We start from the raw sequence: 24751 nt of genomic DNA, 5'->3' as shown, positions 1-24751 counted from the left end.
TCAGTACTAAGGACATCATCTTATTTTTGAGATTGAACTCACTGGCCAGCACCTTCATAGGTCACCCGCACATTGATTAACCGGAATGAGTCCGGTGTAAAGAATTACATTTACAAGACAAATAACGAACATAGCGTCCGTGCCCCTTGCATTTCCCAAATAACTTTAAAGCTTATAGAGACATCTAAGGTGATTGAGGCTTGGTCACGTAAGTAAAAGGGGTAATGATAATGGCTCTGAATTCAGAAATGGCATCTTGAGGATCAAACTACGGGAATAGCCGAGGGGATGGTCGCAGCTTGCATAGGGATTGGAAGTTCAAGAGAAGACCAGGCTTGAACTCTTCTGGAGCTGCAGCCCGATTGGCCTGTCGGACACCTTCCTCATGAAGAGTACACACGGATTTAGACAAAAAAGCCACAAAACAAGTCCTTGTTTGGGCTCACATCTTGATATTAAGATCAATAAATAATAGTTAGGTCTGCAAGAGCATCTTAATCTTTTACTGGTGCTATGTAGGTGACATGTCAGGCTTTCTCGGTTTCACTGATACCAGCTAACTTGGGGGTCCACGTGCACTTCCAATGCCCCTGAGCATGGAAAGAACTAGCATCTGGGATTAGGGGCCTATGAAACAAAAGAATAAGTTACTTACCTTTGGTAATGCTTTTTCTGGTGGAAACTAACCAGATATTTCTCACATTAGAATTATCCCCAAACTCTAGACTGAATAAAGAAAGATTCTGCTAGCAATTCTCCGGCCTGCCACAAGGTGATACTGTGCAGCTGTGTTGACTACACACCGCCCCAGAAGTAATGAAGTTGAGGAACATAAAACCCACCCCTATGCAGATGTTATCTTCTTGCTTGTCTATTTCCGTGCCCTTGGTTGCCCAGCATTAACAACTGGTAGTTCTAGTGTGCAGATTTCTAACTTGGAACCTTTATAGATAATTAACAGAACGGGGAGGTGGGAGGACGTAAGGAATCTGCAGTTAGGGTATTCACCAGAAACAGTTACCAAAGTTAAGCAACTTCTTCTGATGGATACTTCCAACTACACATGATAGATACCAAAGCAGTACCTCTGAGGAGTGGAGTCAGACCAAAAAGTTTTGCAAGAGGGCAAAGAGTTCTTGCCGCCCGACCTGGCTATCAAAGTAACAGTGCTTCCTAAATGCATGCAATGGAGACCATGTCATAGGCTGGCAGATGTCAAATACAAGCAGTGCTTGAGCAAACTGAGTGGTTTCAGTCTTCGCGCTGTTGGAATGGGCTCTTCAGCACAGCCCTTCCTTCTATGGACTAGAGAATCCCACAAACAGCTAGTCATTCCCATGGAGTTCCTTGGTGCTGTCAGTGTAAAAGCTTAAAGTCCTTTTGAGGTCCCGTTGTTGGAGCTTCATCTTTTGAAGAGTAAGGGGGAATAAACAATACAGTTAGGGTAATGGACTGTCCACCATGGAAGGGAGTCAACTTTAGGCAAGAAAGCCGCTGAATTTTCAGCATAAGTTGGTCTAGAAAAAGGGCTGTGTAGGTCTGTGCCAGGTGATTTGCAATGAAGAAGAGGCCCTGACACTCCAACAAACTCCAGAGGACCAGAGCTAAGGCCCACACTCCGCCATATTAGTTGCAATATCACTTGGCATGGTGCTCTCTGTGAGAACCTGGACCAACCTTCCTTTGTTGAACTGCAGGAAGGCCTTCAAGGCCAACCAAATTGCTTGTAAGTCCAGAAAGTTGATATGGAGTCATACATCCATCAGTGACCAGAGTCCTCTTATCTCCACCTCTCCCAGATGATATCCCCAAAAAGCAGTGACATCCTCCACCAGAGTCAGGTCTGGGTGGGAAAGGAAGAGGGACCTACCACTGGGTCAAATGTAGAGTAACCACCACAGCAGATCATGTGCAGGCTCTTCAAATTTGAATGGTGTCCAATATTTCCTTGGTGCTGGGCCCATTAGAACTTCAGTTTTCATGGTAGAGCCCACTTCTACCACCTGGTGTAGGCAACAAGAAGGATGCATAAGGCTAAACGGCCAAGAAGCCTCAGAGCTGCTCTCACTGAGATCCAGGAGCAAAGATGAAACATTTGGTCATAGCCCTTACGTCTTAGACCCAATGCAATGGAGGGAGGGGAGGGCCTGAACTGTACCATATCCAAGACAGCTCCAATGAAAGAAAGCCTCAGTGAAGAAATCTGTTTGGGTTCATAATCAATTATTTAAAATTGCATCTATGTCAGGAAGTTCGTCATCTGGATGTGGTGAACGTGCCTTCGGAATCCAGTCGTCAAGGTACAGGAAAACTGGTATCGCCAACCCACGATGATGGATAGTCTGGTCTATCCTGAACGACAAGTAATGTCCATGGGACGGCATGAGCTTGATTAGCATGAGCATTTTACATTTGTCCTTTTGCAGAAAGTCATTTAGAGGTCAAAGATCTAAGATGGGCCAAAGGACCCCATCCTTATTCAAGACAAGGCAATAGCAAGTGTATTAACCCTCTCCAATTTTTGAGTCTGGAGCGCTCTTGATGGCTCTTTTGGAAAGTAAAACTCGCCCATTTTGAAACAGACTAGACCAGTGGTTCCCTCCGATTCTCTTTTATGTTGGTCAATTGTTGATGGAGCAGTAATAAAGGGTAGTGGTTAGCCAAGTTGAACGATCTAAAAACTATAGGTCAGACTTGATGTATTGCCACCCTGTGAGAAAATGCTGGATACTGCCTCCCACAGGGTGGCTATGTGCCACTAGGAGGGAAGAAGACTGGGAGAATTGATGCCCTTATAAGCCTTCATCACCGCCGACCAGCTCACCACCTCCCTCAGCCAGAAGCCTCCCACCAACACAACGGACCCCAACGAAGCAGCCCGCATCTTCACACAGTGGCTCATCAACTGCGCCCACGACCTCGTACCACTGAAGAACCCTCCCAGCAGACACGGCAACAAAAAAGCCTCGTGGTTCACCAACGAACTCAAAACATCCAAGAAAAACTGCTGCACCCTCGAAAAAGCCTGGCGCCATGACCAGACCACAGAAAACATGACCGCCCTCAAGAACGCCACCCGCACACACCACCCGCTGATCCGCACCACCAAAAGGACATCATTCAAAGAACGCCTGGACAACAACACCCACAACAGCAAGGAACTCTTCAGCATCGTCAAAGAGCTCTCCAACCCCAGCGCCGGAAACGACATCACACCCTCGCAAGACCTCTGCGACACTCGCCTCCTTCTTCCACCACAAGATCGCAGGCATACACAACAGCTTCGACGCACCAACCACGCACCCAACCACCGAAACAACGCCCCCCCACCACCACCCTCTGCAACTGGACCCCAGTCAGCACCGAAGACACCACCCGCACAATGAACACCATCCACTCCGGATCCCCTACCGACCCCTGCCCCCACCATGTCTTCAACAAGGCCAGCTCCATCATCGCACCCCAACTCCAGAACATCATCAACATCTCCTTCAACACCGCCACCTTCCCGTAGAGCGGGAAGCATGCAGAGCTCAGCGCCCTCCTGAAGAAACCGACTGCGGACCCCACCGACCTCAAGAACTTACGCCCCATCTCGCTCCTCCCTTTTCCTGCCAAAGTAATCGAGAAGACAGTCAACATACAGCTCACCGCCTTCCTCGAGACAAACGGATCCCTCGACCCTTCACAGTCTGGTTTCTGAGCCAACCACAGCACAGAGACCGCCCTCATCGCAGCCACCGACATCCGATCCCTGCTCGACAATGGGGAAACAGCTGCCCTCATCCTCCTGGACCTATCTGCAGCATTCGACACAGTCTGCCACCGCACCCTAATACAGCGCCTCAGCAACAATGGAATCCAAGGGAAAGCACTGGAGTGGATCACCTCATTCCTCGCCGGAAGAACCCAGAGAGTCCGCCTCCCCTGTTCTGATCCGCGGCCACCGAAGTCATCTGCAGCGTACCTCAAGGATCCTTGCTCAGCCCCACCCTCTTCAATGTCTACATGAGCCCCCTCGCAGCCATCGCACTCCAACACAACCTTAACATCATCTCATACACCGACGACACCCAGCTGATCCTCTCCCTCACCAATGAACCGGCCAACGCCAGAGTCAGCCTACACGAGGGAATGAAGGACATCGCTGAATGGATGAAGAACAGCCGCCTGAAGCTGAACTCAGACAAGACGGAAGTCCTCATCCAGGGATCATCCCCCTCCCCCTGGGACGACTCCTGGTGGCCCCCTGCCCTGGGCACCACCCCCAAGCCAACGGACCACGCACGAAACCTGGGCTACATCCTGGACTCTGCCCTCACAATGACCAGACAAGTCAACGCTGTATCGTCAACCTGCTTCAACACCCTGCGCATGCTCCTTAAGATCTTCCGATGGATCCCCACCGAAACCAGGAAGACCGTCACCCAGGCACTCGTCACCAGCCGATTGGACTATGGGAACACCCTCTACGCGGGAACCACTGCCAAACTACAGAAAAGACTCCAGCGCATACAGAAATCCTCCGCAAGACTCGTCCTGGACATCCCCCACCACAACCACATCTCCGCCCACCTGAGAGATCTGTACTGGCTCCCCGTCAGTAAGAGGATCACGTTCAGACTCCTCACCTACGCACACAAAGCTCTCCACGACCTGGGCCCCAAATACCTCCACAACCGCCTCACTTTCTACATGCCCACCGCCAGCTGCGATCAACCAGCCTCGCCCTCGCCACCGTACCACGCATCCGCAGAGCCACCGCCGGAGGAAGATCCTTCTACCTGGCGGCCAAGACATGAACTCCCTCCCCACCCACCTACGGCTGACCCAGGACAATCTCTCCTTCAGGAAGCAACTCAAGACCTGGCTTTTCGAGCAGTAACGGACCCCCCCTACCCCCCTGGCCCAGGCTGAAAGATTTCCATAAGGACTTTTCCCTTAATGTCTGATATTAAGACAGTAGATGGCAGTGGTAGGTTCATGACTTCAGCAGCCTGGTTATAACAGCAAATGATGCACCCTCTTCCATACCAAAAGGAGAGTTCAACCCTGTAGAAAAGTAAGTATCAAGCTCACTGACCTCTTAAATCCATGTAAAAATTATCATAATGAGGGAGTAAAATATCCCAATCATCTCTGGGTGCAGGCTAGTTTTGCTCAGAATCTGAGCCAATAGGATAACTGAGCCTCTAGGGCATGTCCACTCTAATGAAGTTACTTATCCTTGGTAATACCTGATCTTGTAGAACATCTGTAAGGGACTCAGATTTGACTTCTGCACGTTTATAGTAAGCCTCTGCGAGTGCAGAAGGTTCGCCATGTTCTGAAGGTGGGTGAGATTGCCTGGGGTGAGATCGCCTTCAACGGGGGTGGGATTAGGTTTGTGGGAGCCATGTCCTTGGCTATGAAAGGACCGGTGGGTGGAGGGCAGAGGAGGATGTTGGGTTTGAATCTGCTGGCTGTGATCGCTGGGTGGAAATGGACACAGCTAGTAGCCTCTACTATAGCCAAGGATGGAGCAAAAGGTAGAGTGTAGCAGGCGTGGGGCTAAAGTGAGTCCCAATGACAGGGTGGTTGTCCTACTGTCCATGAACCTCTTGAGCGCTGAGAAGCCCTTGTTGCAGAACAGATGAGTGCTGTTAAAGGTTATGTCCATTAGACGATACCGGGAATGGCGCCAATGACCGAACTCCAGTGAAGGTGGTGGATTTGCGAACAGTCTCGGTCCGGATCCAGGTAAAGGGCCCAACTGGCAACGAGAGTGCACTTGTTGGTGGAATTCTAGTCGAGGCAGGGGCGGCTCCTCAGTTTGAGCGTTGCCCCATAAGCCACAGCTAAAAAATAAAATGGGAAAGTTTATTTATTAACATTTTATTTTTGAGCAACCAACCCGACATGAACTGAATGATAGGACAAAACCAGTGCTGCTGGGTGGCAGCAGCAGAGAGCTGGGACAGTGCACATTAAAATGTGCATGTCTCTCTAGCTGGTCGTCTAGGGAAAGCCATCCAGACATGCACATTTTAAAGTTCACTAACCCAGCTGTCTTATACTTATACAGCTGGGTTAGAGAAAGAGCAGTCCTCCACTGCTCTTAGGAGCGCTGCGAAAGGCTGCACCCTCCAATCCAGACGAGTCTCTTTCCGAGAGACGCACCAGGATTGGCAAGTACAGCTTCCTGGTCACATGCTGGAGCCGGCCAGGAAGTGAGAATAGCACTGGGGGAGGATTTCTCGTCTCATGGTAAGTGTTCCATTATTTTTTTGGGCGTCCCTCGCCCTACCACCATTGTACGTGGCAGCCGCCACTGAGTCGGGACACCTTCCGGACCCATGGGGTGCGAACGCACTCCAGAGAGGATAGGTTTGCCCAAAGATGAGGTGCATAGCTTTATAAAATTCCTTCAACTGGGCAGGAGTTGCTCCAGCTCCGGGAAATTCAGGCAAATGCAGTATGGACCCAGGCTCAGCAGGGAAGTGTGGGAGTGGGTCCTAGACTAGTGGCGACAATCCCGTGCCACATCGAATGATTTGGACTAGCACATCAAAGTGGAAGAACGCTTCTTGTGTGTCTTAGTAAACCACAATCTGGAGCTTAACGATGATAGGTGGGAATGAATGAGCTCGGGCCTGGAATCTTCCACCTGACCGAGAGATGGAGCAGCACTGAGTCGTCTGGTGTCAAGCGACCAGGAGCTTTAATGCTAGTTCCCAGACTGCTTTGGGATTCATTGCATCGCAATCAGAGCTGGATTGGAGTCATGGTCCAGTTACAGACACCATAAACAAATCATATTGGGGGTGGGGTTAAGGAATCTGTCACAGATAACTGCCTGTAGAAGGCTCGACAGGGTTTACTCTCCACAGCGTTCTTAGGGACACTCCTAAGGCACTCTGGGAGCAAAAGCTAAAAAAAGGTGACGAAAATAGTCAAATAGTGACAGAGGTAGGTCTTCCAGATTCACGCCGATGTTACGTAAAGAAATTAACTTAATTCTGCACGCTGGAGTGACGCATTCATCGGAGCTGCGTACGTCACATCCAGCATAGACTATGCGTACGATGCAGAGCAGATTGGTACTGAAAGATTTTCCAGATACAGTAACACCTGGGAAATATTCTAAGGCAGGGAATCTGCAGCTAGTTTATCATAGAGGCATAAGGTCAGTCAGGCTGTATGGCTACCAGTTGTGCTTAGGTCAGACAATATTGAGGACTAATTTGCCATCATGTAATCTGATGGAGGTCCATTGTGGGGTGTCTTTGTAGATACTTTGGGCCCAAAGGCATGCCAGGAGAAGTCAAAAGAAGGCCAAATATCTGCAGCATGGTCTGCATAAAGGCATCAATTTGCAGCAGCACCACCAATTGCCTGGGACTAACGATCTGGAAGGAGATGGACTCGCATTGTGACACCTTCATTCCTGCTCTTTGGATAGAGTAGCAAGATGGGGACTAGTTCTGCTGTCTTGTGCTTGCATTTGGGCTCAGACTTCGACTTACTGGAGGACTTCTACTATGAAGTTGACCTATCAAGTGCTCTACCTGGATCTGCATCAGAAGGTGCAGAAAGAAAGGGAACGACGTTGGTCCGAAAGTTTCACTTTTATATGTAGCTTTTCTCCGTTACTTCCGGGCGGTGTGGAATCAACGCAGAGCCCCACGGCACCACCTAGCAGCATGTGGGAGCATTGCTAGAAAAATCATTCCGGATCAAGTTTGGCGTAGTGGGCTATTCTAAGGGGCGGGAAATGTGGTTAGAAGTATCCATCAGAAAAGCCACTCAGCGGAGACCATGCGGTTCTAATGAACCATCTGGCAGCAAAATCTTGAAGGTTACATGGAGTATGGAAACCAAAAGTGGACGGTGAACGCTGAAGTCAAAATGCACAGCTGGATAGCCAGGGGATTTCCTTGAAAGCATTATAAAATCTGGAAGAGGTGGGCAGACTATGGGGTCTGGATCTGGACCCACCGCCCGAGGAGGCTATCCTCCAGACTCTGATATGCTGGACTACATGATACCATGGTTGGTGCTTTGGTGGACATGGCAAACTCTGTATATGGACAGTATGTTGTTAATGGAACAGCAGTGGCGCAAGGGGGGGGGGGGGTGGACTTTTTGGGGGGGGGGGGTTGTGTTTTTCTCTTTTCTTCCATTCTATTTTATCTTTCTTTCCTAAAATTGCTGAAGCGATTACTGATATATTGATGATGGCAGTAGACTCTGGATGGCAGAGCTTTGCATAACGTGTGTTCAGACAATAAAATCAGTTTTCAAAAAAAAAGAAGGCACAGCTGGAAGAGTGAAAATCGTGTCTCCAAAATCCTGTAACTGTTTTTGGGGGTGGGATTCGAAATCTGTTGAACGTTATGGGTGCAGTGTTTCGGCAGCACTGGATGGAAACAGGTAGGTCAGAATAAGCCAGAGAAGAAAAATAAGGTACTCTGTCATCGACTAATGAAAACTAAAAAGTTGAGATGGCTTAACTAAAGCAAGAGGAAGGCTTAGATTACAGCAGAGTGATGATGCTGGTTTACCTTTAAGCTGAAGACAGTAACAACAGGTGAGCCTGCGTATTTATGTTATCAATATATTCTGTTGAGATAAGCACCTGACAAGCCTTTGGTAAGAGTAACCTAATGGTTTAAGTGTGTGGGGGCTGATGGTAGTCCAGTGAAGGGCAGACATTTGTGGATTCACTTACTGGCCACTATTAGCGCCCAACAATGCAGGTATACCAATTTTAAATATTCCTTTACCTGTGATAAGATGACTGAAGGAATCCCTAATGTTGTGCAGGAAAAAAGTCCGGAATATTGACACGCAAGAAAAACATCCCTATAAAGACTGTGGCAAGCCAGTCACCCCCCATGAGTTCTACATGTGCTTAATCAAATTAGCGTCAAGAAAATCTGCCTCAGATCAGGGGATCTCTACCCTAACCCTCCAACAATTACCGTAGCTCTTTAACAGAGTCTGGCACCCACCATGACTAGGAGTTTGTCCCCACTTCCTTCAGATGCAGGGTTCGTCATTCACACCTGTGGACATTCAGAGAAAGTGCAGAGTCTGCCTCTAGCCCCCAGATGCCTACATATTCACCACCGGCTTCTATAGCCTTATAGGGATGAGAACATCTGTGGCATCATAGATCATGGTCCTCCCTGTTGAGTCCTCTGGTCTCCAACAAGTGCTCGAACTTTGCCAGGGTTACATAGCCTTTCTTATTTATTTGCTTTTAAATTGAGATTTAGAATTACATTCAGACACGACCTTCTTCCCCAAAGCCTCCCCTTACCCTTTCTCCCTTGCACAGTGTTAGCGTTTTATCATGCAATGCTAGCCTTCCACTACCACCTGCCCATTTCTAGGGTACCCAACAGCTCGTTAGTTATGTATGGTAAAAGTTGCCGTATTCACATGCCAACATGCTCCTAGTTTTATCATTCTGACAGAGCCCGTATTCCAGCTTGTGCAGGAGATGTGGTCTAAAAGTTAAACCACTGACTTGAAACCAGGGCCCCCAACACTTGACTGTAAATGGTGTAATTATGGGTAAATCACTTAATCTCCTTGTTCCTGAAAACGTTAAAGAAACGTAATGCAACTAATTATGTGAAAAGTAATGCCAGTGCAACCAGAAGACTAGTGTCCTCGAGTTTTCTGACAAGTGTACAACTTAGGAGTTGCTCATTAGCAAAGTGCTAGAATTTCTGGTGCGTACATCCAAAGAGATGCTCCTTTTACGATTAATAGCTACCGCCCCAAATGTAGGCAGGACAGTACCATTGGTTGGGGACAGGATTAAACTACTGGGGAACGGGTCTTTTAACCGGCAAACCAATTGGGAACCCGACAAGTAGCTCTTCTTTATAAAACTGGGAATATGACAGGAATCAACTGCATCTGGGCTGTACGAAGTGCGCCTGAGAGGACTTGGTTGCCTAGGGATTCCCAAAATGCATGCAGCTCAAGATTTAAGTGCGCTACGTAGAGTTTAGTGACAGTTGGTGCGGCAGTTTCTTTCCTCCCTCATTATCCACCTACTTTCAGAATTATTTGCCAAACCAAGTGCACAGATCTAGTTCGAATTTCGATTCAAGAAAAGGAGCCAGAAGGGCCTTCTGCTGCTCACTAGGCCCGGACCATCCCTACTGCAACAGGAGAGGCTGAGGCCTGCCGAGAGCAACACCTTAGCAATGAATGCAGCTAAAGGCATGATCCAGACTTCACATCTTAAACAGATAGTTGGGTTGTCTACACATCCTGGCATTGCGTATTCTGTTCGGCTGGAGAGAGAAGACTCTTGCAGAAAATACAGGACACCTACTGTGTGGGAGCCAACACATGCCTGAAAGTAGCAGCTCACATGCGGCTGATTGTCATGGCGCTATGGCAAACCTGGAAGGAAAATGCACTTCGCAGTGATGGGTCCCCCCTTGAAGGGTAGGGCTAAAGTAATGGACACCGGTTCAGGCCCACTTTCACAATACTGGACATGAGCAAAAACATTTGGCTTAGCCAGTGGTTTTCCTTTACTTCAAGGAGCTCTGCAAACCTCAGCAAAGAAAGGCGGAGAACAGAGGCACATCTTGTCTGTCTGCCGGTGAGTAAGGGTCAGACCGATAAGGACTAAGTAATAATACTGTACTGCCACTGGTCCTGAAGTTAGTAGATTGTATGGCGACCAGAGAACCTCCCTTTCGCCACCATTTTAGACCCTAGAGTGGTGAGAAGGACCAAACGGAGCAGTGAGGTGGACTGAGCCTGCAGAGATCAGACGCCTGAGAACGTTATTCTGTGTGAAAACACTCTCTGCAGCGAACTGCATAATGCCAGCGTTGTACTATCTTGTGCGTTAGCGATGACTGAATCCTTTTGGTGCTGCATGGTCTCCGTAGAACTATGACACAAGTGTTCGGGTGTAGTGATCAGAGTTCATGTTTAGAATGTCGAGTTCGCGGTTACACGCACAGGAATAAAGATGTGTAATACTAAGCTCCATGTGTGGTGTATTCATTTATTGGTACCCAAGCTGGTGAGGACGCTACAAGTGTGAGATCCTCAGCCCTGCTGCAGTCCTAGCAGACTCAGTGAGGCCCTCCAGGTTTGCACACCATGTACTCTGTGTGTAGCCCATGTCTGTGTCAGGACTGTGTGATTGCACCCTTGCACTGCAGTGCAGTCTGGGAAGGAACTGGGGGCTTAGGTTCAAATTCCCGCCTTGGCTCAACCTTACTGTGTGCAACCTCACCTCCTGCAAGTCACAGACCATGTTAGATAACTAGACCAGCATTAAGAAGATTAGTATTGCGACAGAACTTCCTAACATTACTGAGCAGATCCTAGTATTTTGATAGTATAGATGATTCTACTACTCCTACCAGTGTTTTGCATGGGAACTGCCACCGATTCAGCTGTTGGTGTCCATTTTTCCCCAACTTTTCATCTACCTTTGGTCCAAATAGCTAGTTCCAGTCAATTAGTACACACAAGAGAGTTTTACTAATGTCCTAAAAGCACAAAGGCACAGCAATGTGTGGCACCAGAACAGTGCTGTGTCTGCCGGTTCTATCAACACTACCAGAGAACATTAAATGCTTCATTTTAAAAAGACTTTCCCTCCAGTCATTTATTATTGTGTGAAGCTCAGGATCATATTTAAGAATGTCTAACACCACCTCCGTTCATCGGATATATCTACTAGGTAGCATAGGGGTTAGCAATGCACCAAGTCATGGCACAACTCTTGCCAGCAACAGCTATGCACTTGCCTATCTGGAGGCTGGCCTTCTCCTGGCCTTTGAAAACCCGACCACTGGTTGCAATTACCAGCAATAAATCTCAGGGGCCCCTCTATGCACCAGGTCTTGGGAAGCAGAATAGAATTCCCTCTACTCTAAAGAGAGGACTCTTGCTTGAACTGGGTCTTTACAGTTTTCCATTTTAGATTTGATGACAGTGACTTTAACATAGCGATACAGGTTAGATGTTTCTGTGCAAGGCCGTGCCTTCCATCCACAAAGGTCACACTATGTTCAACTGCTGATGCTCTTGATGTCTGCAGTGTAGGCGAATTATCAGATGCAAGATCTACTGAACATTCTAAAGCATCCTTACCCAAGCCAGCCACGCATTGTTCCAGGTATCATCTTGCCACTCACCTTCCTGTTGCTCTTCCTTGATTGCACGTCTTGGTCTGAATATGTTCCAAGATTTTGAAGGTCTTGGTGATCTGACCTTTGTATGAGTTGGCTTTCTTTAGGATAGGACATTTCTTTACTCGGTTTTCTTTCGTTGCTGGATGAACTAAAGGGGAGATTCAAGAGGAGTCTATTCCACAATGTGCTGTTTCAAGGTCGATGTCCATCATTCTTTGACATTCACCCAAGCACTTTCTTCTCTTAGGTGTAATGCTCAAGTATCTGCACTGGGTACTTTTTGGCTCTTTTCAGGATTGCTTGGTAGCAGCGTAATGCCTGCTGCTCTCAGTTCGGTCGGTGCATCTTTCAGAGCAGGTAATCTTCACTTTGCTGCCCTTCGGGGAGGTAAGCGGAGACTCACTACTTCCTGGACTCAGTCAGTCAGAAAACTTTATTCGGTACACAAAAGTTAACCATAAAAGTACAAAACACAGTCTAGCAAGTACATAATCTTAATCTAATATAAAAATACGACTCTCGGATATACACTATAATGGTTTTACGATATTTTTAAAACAAATGTTTTTAAAGCGGTCACAGCAGCGATTTTGAATTCATCATCTAAAGTTTGCAACGCTAACAATGCAGGTCGGCATTGTCTTAAGCCCAATTTTCTCAGAAACGGGATGAATCATTTCCTTCTAGGCAGGATATAAAATTTATTTTTAAAAAAATATGCATAGTTGACCGGGTAGAGATCTCACAAGGGCAGTTACATAAAAGTTTTTGACCAATCATTCCGTTCTGCAAAGCTTAGAGATCTAAATAAAATATTCAGTCTAAAACGTGATAGCAAGAATCTATCATAGTCTCCAGTAGCTAGCAAAATATATGGTTGCATTGTTGGAGTTGCCATTATAATATAATGGGTTTGAACTGATGATTTACACCTTTCTATGGTGGTTCTGCATTCGCCCAAAAAACGCAAAGATAGAGCTTTAAGGTCTTTCCTGGGGAATTATCGCATAGAATCTGGGTAACTAAAATATTTTGCATGTACAAATTTAATAAAAACATTTGTTACATACCCAGACCATCTTATATATTTGATCCAATCAGTCCCCAGAGCGTCCTTCAAGATGTGGCGATTAAAAACAGTTTCATCGGCAGACCATACAATATGCCAAAGTAAGATTGGCTGGATCTTAATGATGTCCTTTAAATAGGGCATGCCTAATTCTAAGTGGCATACATATGTTGAGGTGCGATCTGGCACTGCTAAAAGAAACCTAAAAAACGAGTTACCATTTGTAATGAACCTACATTGGCATACCCCCGAATTCCTGCGCCATAAGTGGCAATAGCTACACACTTGGCTCTATAGATCTGAAGCAGTTCAACTGGGGGACGTTTTCCCAGTTTCCTACTAAAATTAGATAGAGCCATCAAGGATTTAATAAAAAGAAGCTTTCTTGCTTTCACCGACTGAACCCGTGATCCCGTCTGCTCAAATAAAATTCCTAATAGGAAAAGTTGTGTGCTCGATCGCCTTTGATTCTATAAAAAGTGTTAATGTTCTTATCGCTTCCAGCCCCACAGTTCATATTAAATGTTTTTGAACAATTTATGGAGAGTCCTAATTTTGACATCAAATTAGCAAATGAATTGACCACCCTTTGGAGAGCTAATGGCGTACAGGCCAATAAAACCGCATTGTCCGCATACAACAATGCGGAGACTGGACGATTCGCTACTGTATTTAGATCCTTGCACTCCTGGATCAGATGTGTTTCTAAAGCATTTATATTAAGTGTGAAAAGGAAAGGCGCAAGGATACATCCTTGTCTTACACCTTTCATCACTCTAAAGGGCTTGGTACATTCTCCATCCAGCCAAAAGTGTACACTTGCCTGTGCTTTTGAATAAAGCTGTTTTAAAAAATAAACTATTAAAACATCCATCCCTAGCCCCTCTTGAATATGCCACAGCTTATCATGAATCACACAGTTAATTGCCGCAGTCAAATCAACAAAGGTTAAAAATAAATTCCTTTTTGCTTTAGTGTATTTATCTAAAAAAATATGTAAATTAAGACCCTGTTCAATTGTTTAGAGGACTTTGCGGAAACCATATTGCAGATCGCTTATTACCCGCTCCTCCGCCCACATCTGTAGCCTATCCAATATAATTCTTCCGACAATCTTGACTGAGGAGTCCAACAACGAGATTGGACGATAACAGGCTAGGTTGGCCCTATCCCTCTTTTTAAAAATAGGAACAATTATTGAATCTTACCATGTCGATATAAGGCTCTGTGTACCACATGCATTAAAAACCTGTGTTAAAACTGGACCCCAGAGTCTTAGATTAGATTTAAAAAGGTCCACTGGGATTCCGTTTAACCCAGGGGCCTTTCCCCCCCTTGCTTGAGTTGATGGACTTATTGACTTCGCCTAAGGTAGATTGCAAAGGCAGTTCTACTGGATGTGATAAAGGCTCAGGTATCCCCACATTTATACTTGAATCCGGCTCAGTTGACATAGTATTGTTGTTCAGTTTTGAAAAATGCAATATCCACTCTGATTCGGTGATTGCCATCTCTAAACGTGCTTTATCACACTCCCCCAGGAAAGGAGCATTTACCGCCTTCCAAAAGGCGGATGAGTCATGGTTCTCTGAGGTTCTCTCACAGAGTGTGCTTCCTCTTTCATTGCCATCTTCCTTTCTTTTAAAGCCTTATTATATAGCTTGGTTTTTCTACCACATGAAGGGAATGCTTTTAGATATAGAGTATGACTTAGTACAATTATTCTCAAACCAATTATTTTTTTTGTTTCACTTTCTTGTTAGTTTTTATAAACGTTTCTTTAATGTGACAAGAGACTATAGAGAAACTGTCCAAGATTTCCTGGGGTGAAGCCCTCTCTTCCAAACAGGCTGGAAATGTATCTTTACATTTTGACAGAACTGTACTGGTAAATGCTTCAGAATCCACCATGTTCCATCTAAGAGCATAGCCGTTCTGTCTGTGCAAAGTTACATTTTCCACAAAATGTGATGTACCATCCCTCGTATTAAAGTCCTGATTATGCACCGACACGGTGATACTAAGGGGAAAATGATTGCTTAAGGAAATATCATGTACACTAAAATCTCTAATGCACGAAGCACATCTACTGGATGTTATTATGACATCTATAGTAGAAAAAAAGTGCCTTGGCCGTTGAAAGAAGGGCCGAAATGGACCATGGGCGCACAGAATGTTTGCAAATCCTTGGTCATTTATAAACAATATGTCATTTAAACAATCCCCAGGGCATGTGTGTTGGAAATCGGCAAGACCACTACCTTCTTCGTACTGAAAACCACAGACCCCTTTATCCAAAGGTTCGCAGAGGGGGAAATTAAAGTCCCCTCCCCAAATAATAAAAATATATTTAATTATATGGGACTGAGTTATACAGATCATTACCAAGGCGTTTCACTAGGTCTTCAAGTTTCACAGGGGGAGCATTATTATAAAAATTCAGCAGTATTACATGCGACACTTGGTCTACATGCCAGGAAATAATCTCATAATATCGATCCTTAACCCTTGACTATTTTCCTTACATTCAGATAATTTGCGCTATATATGCAGAGACCCCCTTTTGCTCTGCTTCAACAATAGCAGAAGGTCCAGGGATTCCAGGCCTATATCTTTCTTCGCAATTATTATGGAAGAGAGAGAACCATACTCAAAGCTCTGGACCCTTAGAGCTTCAAAGTTTCAAATTAGGGATATGTAGGAGTATGTGTTCCTTTTCTGTAAGTAAGCAAGTTAAAGGCTAAATCCTTTTTAGCCCCTCTTCTCCATTGCCTGGCTTCCTAAATGGAGGCCAGCCATTGGAGGAGAGGGGCATCACTCCGTTGAAGACTGGATTTGGGGGTTGTTTTTTACTTTCTTTCTGTTTTCTTTCTCTCCTCTTCCCATTGGCTGGAATTTTACATTCCAGCCAATGTGAAGAGGAGAGAAAGAAAACAGACCCCGAATCAAAAAATGACGCTGCGTTTCTCAGAGGCATTTCTGCCTCGCCTCGGAGAAACGTGGTCGTGTGGAGTGCTCCTCTCTTGTTCTTGCTATGGCTGCTACTGAAAATGCAAGAAAGAATCATAATAGGATCTCCTGATCTTTGTATAAAAATACATTTATTTTTCCTTTAAATGCGCCTCTTAAGTATAGCGCCAAATGTTGGCAAACATTCAAAATAGACAGATCAATGTCCATTTCTTTCATCTATAAGTATAAACAAAGAAGTGTACTAATAAAAACTCACACTTTGGAAATAAAAGTTAAGTCACCTCTCTAAAGCATTGCTGTATTCTATTGTACGGTTAACCTTATAAGCCACAACCAACCGCGCCCTTGCCTCCTACATGGTTGCCGCCTTGTCTACTCTCAATAGCCCGTTCACCACCTTTTTGAGAATGTGCTTTCGGTGCTTCTCTGCCCACGTGTCTTGTCAATCCTGTGATGCTGCGCGCAGAGCAGAAGATGACGGAGCAGTGGCTTGAGCTCATGGAGGAGAATAAGGAGAGCGAGCCGCCGGGGGAGCCTCAAGGGCCCGGGAAAGGGGCTCCCCGGGACTGACTGGGGCTGGAGAGTATCCTGAAGGTAGACTTCGTATTTCTAAGTTAAAGTCACAAGTTAAAACCCTGCAGAGGCGTGCTGTATGGATGTGCTGGTGTTGAAAAGAGCAGGAGAGCGGAAAGATGGCGCCTGCGGGACACCTGGAATCAGCGCTGTGCCCAAGCTGAGGGACCCCATGTGCCCGGATCTGCGGCCCAAGGTAGGAGAGGCTCCCTCTGCGCAGCACAGCTGCGAGGCTCGGCCCCTCCTGGGCTCTCCCGGCACCGGGCGTGGGCTCAGCGCTGCCGCCTGTGAGTGCTTGCTCTCCTGCCCCCCTCGTTCTTTGTGCTTGCTCTCCTGCCCCCCTCGTTCTTTGTGCTTGCTCTCCTGCTCCCTCCTTGTGTGTGCTTGCTCTCCTGCTCCCTCCTTGTGTGTGCTTGCTCTCCTGCTCCCTCCTTGTGTGTGCTTGCTCTCCTGCCGTGTGTGTGTGTGCGTGTGTGTGTGGGGGGGGGGGGACTCTGTGTGTGTGTGTGTGTGTGTGTGCGTGTGTGTGTGGGGGGGGGGGGGGACTCTGTGTGTGTGTGTGTGTGTGTGTGCGTGTGTGTGTGGGGGGGGGGGGGACTCTGTGTGTGTGTGTGTGTGTGTGTGCGTGTGTGTGTGGGGGGGGGGGGGACTCTGTCTGTGTGTGTGAGTGTGTGTGTGGGGGGGGGGGGACTCTGTGTGTGTGTGTGCGTGTGTGTGTGGGGGGGGGGGGACTCTGTGTGTGTGTGGGGGGGACTCTGTGTGTGGGGGGGACTCTGTGTGTGGGGGGGACTCTGTGTGTGGGGGGGACTCTGTGTGTGGGGGGGACTCTGTGTGTGGGGGGGACTCTGTGTGTGGGGGGGACTCTGTGTGTGGGGGGGACTCTGTGTGTGGGGGGGACTCTGTGTGTGGGGGGGACTCTGTGTGTGGGGGGGACTCTGTGTGTGGGGGGGACTCTGTGTGTGGGGGGGACTCTGTGTGTGGGGGGGACTCTGTGTGTGGGGGGGACTCTGTGTGTGGGGGGGACTCTGTGTGTGGGGGGGACTCTGTGTGTGGGGGGGACTCTGTGTGTGGGGGGGACTCTGTGTGGGGGGGACTCTGTGTGTGGGGGGGACTCTGTGTGTGGGGGGGACTCTGTGTGTGGGGGGGACTCTGTGTGTGGGGGGGACTCTGTGTGTGGGGGGGACTCTGTGTGTGGGGGGGACTCTGTGTGTGGGGGGGACTCTGTGTGTGGGGGGGACTCTGTGTGTGGGGGGGACTCTGTGTGTGGGGGGGACTCTGTGTGTGGGGGGGACTCTGTGTGTGGGGGGGACTCTGTGTGTGGGGGGGACTCTGTGTGTGGGGGGGACTCTGTGTGTGGGGGGGACTCTGTGTGTGGGGGGGACTCTGTGTGTGGGGGGGACTCTGTGTGTGGGGGGGACTCTGTGTGTGGGGGGGACTCTGTGTGTGGGGGGGACTCTGTGTGTGGGGGGGACTCTGTGTGTGGGGGGGACTCTGTGTGTGGGGGGGACTCTGTGTGTGGGGGGGACTCTGTGTGGGGGGGACTCTGTGTGTGGGGGGGACTCTGTGTGTGGGGGGGACTCTGTGTGTGGGGGGGACTCTGTGTGTGGGGGGGACTCTGTGTGTGGGGGGGACTCTGTGTGTGGGGGGGACTCTGTGTGTGGGGGGGACTCTGTGTGTGGGGGGGACTCTGTGTGTGTGGGGGGGGCTCTGTGTGTGTGGGGGGGGCTCTGTGTGTGTGTGTGGGGCTCTGTGTGTGTGTGTGTGGGGCTCTGTGTGTGTGTGTGGGGGGCTCTGTGTGTGTGGGGGGCTCTGTGTGTGTGGGGGGCTCTGTGTGTGTGGGGGGCTCTGTGTGTGTGGGGGGGGCTCTGTGTGTGTGGGGGGCTCTGTGTGGGTGCAAATGCAATAGGTCTCGCATTTGCGAGCGATTAAGCTATTGGCATTGTAAATGACAATGCAATTTATTTATGTTTTAAAAACAAACATAAATAAAACAAATTTCATGAGCAATGCCAATAGCTCTAACTTTAAGAATGCCAAGACCATTGCATTGTAAATGCTTGTTTTCTTCTTTACAAACACCATTCAAATGTTAAGAATTAATTTCATTTTCATTGAGATTATCCCAAAAATTCCTTTGATTCGACATTAAACAAGCAGCAGCCGACACATGTTTCGCCCTATGTGGCGAGTGACGCGTCACACAGCGAATCATTCGTAGGACATAGCTATTTCAGGAGATTCACCTCCAAGGAAAATTGTATGTGGAAAACCATCTTTGATGTTACGGTGCATCGGCAAAAGGGAAAAACTTTTCAAGAATGATTGAATCATAATGACATAGCCTTTGATAAAGCCTTGGCGTCACTCGCCACATAGGGCGAAACATGTGTCGGCTGCTGCTTGTTTAATGTCGAATCAATAAAGGTATTTTTGGGATAATCTCAATGAAGATGGAATGCATTCTTAATATTTGAATGGTGTTTGTAACAAAGAAAAAAAAGGATTTAGCCTTTAACCTACTCACTTACAGAAAAGGAACACATACTCATATGTACCCCCTTTTGCTCTGCCATGTGAGGAAGCTATTGCAGGAGAATGAAAGGTTTTATACCCACTAATATGGATGGGATCTATCACCCTGGTTTCCTGCAACATAAGGATCTCAAATTTGCCCAAACATTCAGTCCACACTTCGTTAGCCACCTTACTTTTTAAGCCTGCCACATTCCAAGATAGGATCATACACTTTTCTTTTCAACTTCTCTACCCCTACATTCCCCTTGTGCTCCCTTCGAGTTCCCTTAATATATGGTTAACATGTAGGATGGACTGTGCAGTGCCAACAAGCATTATTTAGTAAAATGATTTTGGTCATAGACCCGTCAGCATTCTTCCTAAAATCCGGGTATACCAGGTTTTTTGTACACCTTTCTTGTAAATTTGTTGTTCTCTCAGTGATGGAGCCCCCCCATACTTCTTAATACAACTGACTGGATGTGTGTCGAAAAATGTAGTCAATCCACTGATTTGAGGTTTACGATGGGTTGAAATGATTATAAATAGGGAGATTGAATTGAGGTCTGCTGCTCAGGTTAGGAGCTTCCCTGGTGGAATGGACCGTATTATAAGAGGGCTGATAGAAATAGCCTAATGGGACTAAATTAACGCCCTGCCCTAAGGTGGTATAGTTTCCGGCTCTACTTAAAGTTAGTTGAACTAGCTGGGTGGTCTTAAGTGTCAGCACCACACAATCTCCCCTCAAATTCTTCCTACCCAGTTTACTCTCCTTATCATAAAGTCTTCAAATAGCCTCCCGGTTAGGCCAGTCCTAAAGCCGAGCCAGTGTATAGTCTTATTCCTTAAGATATCCCAGGTTTCGATCATCCCTTCTTGTATTTTTGGTACATTCACTAGTACCACTACATACGGAGTGGCCGCTGGAGTTAAATCCAGACTTATTGTCGGCCTATTACATTTTCGTTCTGGCACCTGGGATATTATTTTTCCCACTAATAGAAGGGGGATATTTAATTCTGCTCGGGATCAGGGGCATATCGAGGGGGTGGGTCACTTGATTAACAAAAGGAATCTGTTGAGCTGAATCATATGTTACTTGCTGGGCTCCCTTACTAGATACTGGGGCATGATGATCAATATGGCACCTCCCAAGATTAAGTTTGTTGGTCTTGTTACCCCCATGGGCAGATGATGACCCTTGGGTGATGGGCCGTTCGGAAGATTGTACTTTATCCAAACATTTAAGTGTAAGTACAACCGGTTGAGTCTCCCCCAAGATTTAATGCCTCTTCCACTGTGATGATTTGTTGCTCAATTGCGCCTACAGCCCCCGTTAGGTAATTAAGCAGGGTCTGACGTGAGCGCGCCCCTGATTTTTCACTTCCTTTTAATTGGGCGCTTGCCGCTTTCCTTTTCCCCATAGTAACTCTTTATCTGGGTGTTCTACAGGGTTTACATTAAAAGAACAATAGTGGCAATTTCTTAAGTTAATTTCAATAAATACTATGGTAGATAATTATGGAAACGGCCGCTAAACAAGAAAAATGGCACTGTCAGTAAGTAGAAAATATGAATATTTGTCCTCCTACCTTTCTGCTTTTACAAATCAGTCTAAGTCCACATATCAGTACCTTATAAGCAGAAGCAGAATCAAAAGGGCCTGGCCCTGCCAGGCCTCTTTCGGTCTATGACGGGCCAAGACGGGCCCGGTCTTCGCCCGATCGTCGCCTGCGCGCGTCCCAAGCTGCGGGACCGCAGCGAGGTCCATCAAGCCCCTCCAGAGACTGTGGCTAAAGTGCGGGTGCAGATTGCTTTAAAGACCAGCAACAAAGGTCCTGTTCTCCTCTCCTTGTCTTGTGGAGACTCACTACTTCCTGGACTCAATTCTTCTTTTTCAAGGTCGACAAGTCTGCGGGGATCGATCCTCCCTTTCAGTGTGTTCTGATTCCAATCCTTTTTTTAGAGGTAGATCAGCTCTGAGAATCTGACAATTAAAAAATGGATGTTAGTATTGGTCACTGTCCAAGTTTGTTCTGATGGTCTAGGAGCACTATCTGCCTTGGACTCTGCAGGCTTGTTTGAAGTTCTATGGTGTTTTGTATTGGAATCCTCTGCCTTTGATGGAGATGGGTTCCGATTCTCCTCAACCAAAACAATTATTGAGGAGATTTTTTTTTCTTTTGCCCACCACCAGCACTTTGGTGCTTTCATGAGAATCTGTTTCATCCGCCCGAGGAGACTCAATACATGAGATGAAGGGACCCAGTCTCTATCCCTCCACTGATTAATGATTTTCTTGCACTGAAGTGCTCAGGACAAGAAAACTTATTGTGATCCCTCGGAGGAAGACAAAGTTAGGTCAGCCGAAGGGAGACGGGTGTTACTTGAAGGATAGAATTATATTGTCTTGTAGCATCTTCCACCCTACTGAGTTATTCTCAGTATGTGGCATTAAAGTCATCCAGTATACCCAATTTCAAAATTTTCTATGCCTTTTTTTTCTTCAATGCTGAGCCATATTTGTCGATGCACAGCAGAGGCAAACCGATGCAAACCTAATGTTTGGAAAAAGTAACCAAAGATGGAGTCTCATTTTGCATTTCTGATTTAAGAATAAATGATCACTAGCATTACACCATAACGTTGAACCCAAAACAGACTTCTAAGGGAAACAACTGTAGTGTATAACACCCAATAATGGACTGTAAGAGAATACACAGCATGTAATCAACATACAACACATGCTGCAAATCCCTTTTTGTCCAAATACTCTACCTGAGCTCAGTGTGGCTTGATGCTGATCGTCTAACACCAGGATTTCCCCATCTATCAAAACACCTCAAACAGCGGTGCCGCAGACCCACCTTATCCACTCCTTGCCATGTTGCAGCCTGCCCCCTTTTTACAGCTTGCTGAATGATCCATCTCTTATCGGTTCTCCCGTACTCCGGCAATTGAGTATGTGCCACCCATGCAATTTTACCTCGACAGAGGAACATTCTCATCGCTCTTTGTCATATCTGTAGCTGACAACCATGGGATAATTGCAGGTACAGACGGGGCTATCACCTCCACCCGAAAACACACATTCTAGAAAAACCCACACACAAAATACAAAATGCAAACACATTTACAAGCAAAAGCGTCCCTGGAAGGAAACCACAACAAAAAAGCCACTTTTGTGGTTTCACCCCTAGATCAACCCAAAGTCTTCCCATGTTCAGATTTGTTTCTAGGGCTCAGTTCATGCCTCTGCTTCCTCAAACTTTGTGCAATTCGGAAGCTAGTGCAAGCTAGGCTGCAAGGTTTCCGGTCTGTTTTTAGGTAGGTACCAATTGCAATTTACCCTTATTGCAAAGTCAAAATTACCCAGACAGACTACTTTACACGCTGGTGATCCTTGCTGTCATCTAAAATTGTACAGAAGTATTTTCTTCCTATGGCTGATTCTTCAATCCCCACACCAGTCAAAGCACCTTGCTTCAAGTAGAGCAGCTAATGTTACAACATAATTAAAGGGGACCTCCTACTCAACCTTTTTTAGGGGCACTGAATACCCACAATACAAAAGACCAGAATAACAGACATTTAGTTCCCCCCCCCAAATGTAACTCCTGTAACCTTTTTCCAACTTTCAGGACTGAAAGAACTAAAAGATTTCAGTTGGGGAAATCACATTTACAACGCAGTGCGGACAATGTGCTGCCGTCATAACTCAAGTGTTACAACAAGTGAGCCTTTACAATGCACATCGTAATGAACATGCCTTAGGGAAAGCGGCAATGGACTTTAAAGTCCAACGCTTTCCCTACTGTTGAACAGACTGAAGTTGGAATAGTAAATTGTACCGCTTCAATCTCCAGCACTTCCCCTAAGGCATGGCGTTGTAATAATATGCATGGTGAAGACAAATTTGTTCTAAAGACTGCACATCAACTGCATGCATGGCAAAGGCATGCGTTGTTCCAACATACAACCCGCTTTAGCAGCTGCAACGCTTTTTACCCACCTTGCTATCCTCCAAATAATGTGAAATATGCACCTGTTACTTTGTTGTACACGCATGCCAGCATAACACACGTCACATGGACCCCTTACACTTGAGGGAGCAAAGTGACAGCTCCCAAGTGTTAACGTCCAGCTGTCAAACTGGAAGAAAACATCAGAAGTTACTTTGTAAAAAAAAAAAACAGAATGGACGATTCTGGATTTTTTTTTCTTCTAGTGAGCTATTCAATGCCTAAAAAGCGTGAGCTGCTGCCATAGTCACCAGATAAGTGCTTGGATCCCATTTTTGGATTTATCCATAGGGATATTGTGCAATGTCAAGTAGCTGACGAATGTCCAACAGAGCGCCCATGAGACAAGCTTTCTATTCCCACCTTCAGCAGCATTTTTTTTATTTGAATAAATGTAAAGTTTCTCGGAATGCATACATCAGTAGACGGGGGCAATGTGCTGTGCCATCTTGCATACTTAATGCACAGCTCTCATGCAGTTGTAATAAAAGCCTATACAAATATTTAGATATGTCACTTAGATGTTGGGTTACAATAGTCCGTCTCCTCTTAAATTATGCTGTTCCCATCTCTCTCATCATCGTGCCATACCAACATAGTAACATTTCCACCCTACTCTCATATCCCCACCCCACTGGTCATGCCCCGGTCTGCTCCAATTTCCCTATGTGCCAGCATCCGTATGGAAGTGGTTCCATGTGGTTCTGTGAGCCATTCTCACGCTCTTATAAAGTCCTGTCCCTCCAGGTCTCCTATACGCGATCCCCATGAGCTAAGAGACACTGATTTTTAATTGATCCCGAGTCTTCAAAGTCCCTTCAATCAGTAGGTCTTTTACATGGTAAACCCCAATCTTTTCACAACTCCTTATAGTATGTACACACAACTGAAGAACTAGCGCCTCAATGTCGCATCCGAATATCCGGGCGTTCTGAAGTAAATAGATATTCTTCCTTCAAATAAAATAAAGTAAAACTTTGTCGAATTATATGCAGGACTTTATATCTATTACGTTTGGGTCATTTTGGGATTTTTATAAATGGTACTAGATGGATGTTATTTTCCAATAGCATTTGTCAAAGATAAAAATGTGTTCCTTGACCCCAGGGAGCTATTGCCCATCCGCACCAATGCATGAACGCAGCTTGGAAAGATTTCTTAATGTGGGGTACGCCGAGACTACCATCTTCCATACTAGACTGCAAAGTTTCTAATATGGTGCGGGGTTTCCTGCCTACCCATATAAATTTGGGCAACATCTGATCTATTTCCAAAAAATAGCTTTGAGGAACCTTAACACATTTGAGAAAATAAAAAGAAATCGTGTAAGTATCATCATTTTTATTAGTGCAGTTCTCCCAATTATGGAAAGCTGTAGTAACTAGCCAAAGCTAAGAATATTTCAAATAAATTGGCAGTGTCGACACATAATT

At 46.5% G+C, this 24751-nt stretch overlaps 1 protein-coding gene across 1 annotated transcript in view; it reads right to left on the bottom strand.

The window, feature by feature from the left end:
- ITPR1 (inositol 1,4,5-trisphosphate receptor type 1) overlaps positions 1 to 24751 on the bottom strand; it is a 1666678-nt gene that overhangs the window by 565758 nt on the left and 1076169 nt on the right. The gene's annotated exons all lie outside the window — the stretch shown is intronic.

The sequence above is a fragment of the Lissotriton vulgaris genome, chromosome 9 (assembly GCF_964263255.1).
Source record: "Lissotriton vulgaris chromosome 9, aLisVul1.2, whole genome shotgun sequence".
Lineage (NCBI taxonomy): Eukaryota > Metazoa > Chordata > Amphibia > Caudata > Salamandridae > Lissotriton > Lissotriton vulgaris.
Note: the sequence above shows the minus strand (reverse complement) of the source record. Positions and strands in the feature narration are given on the sequence as shown.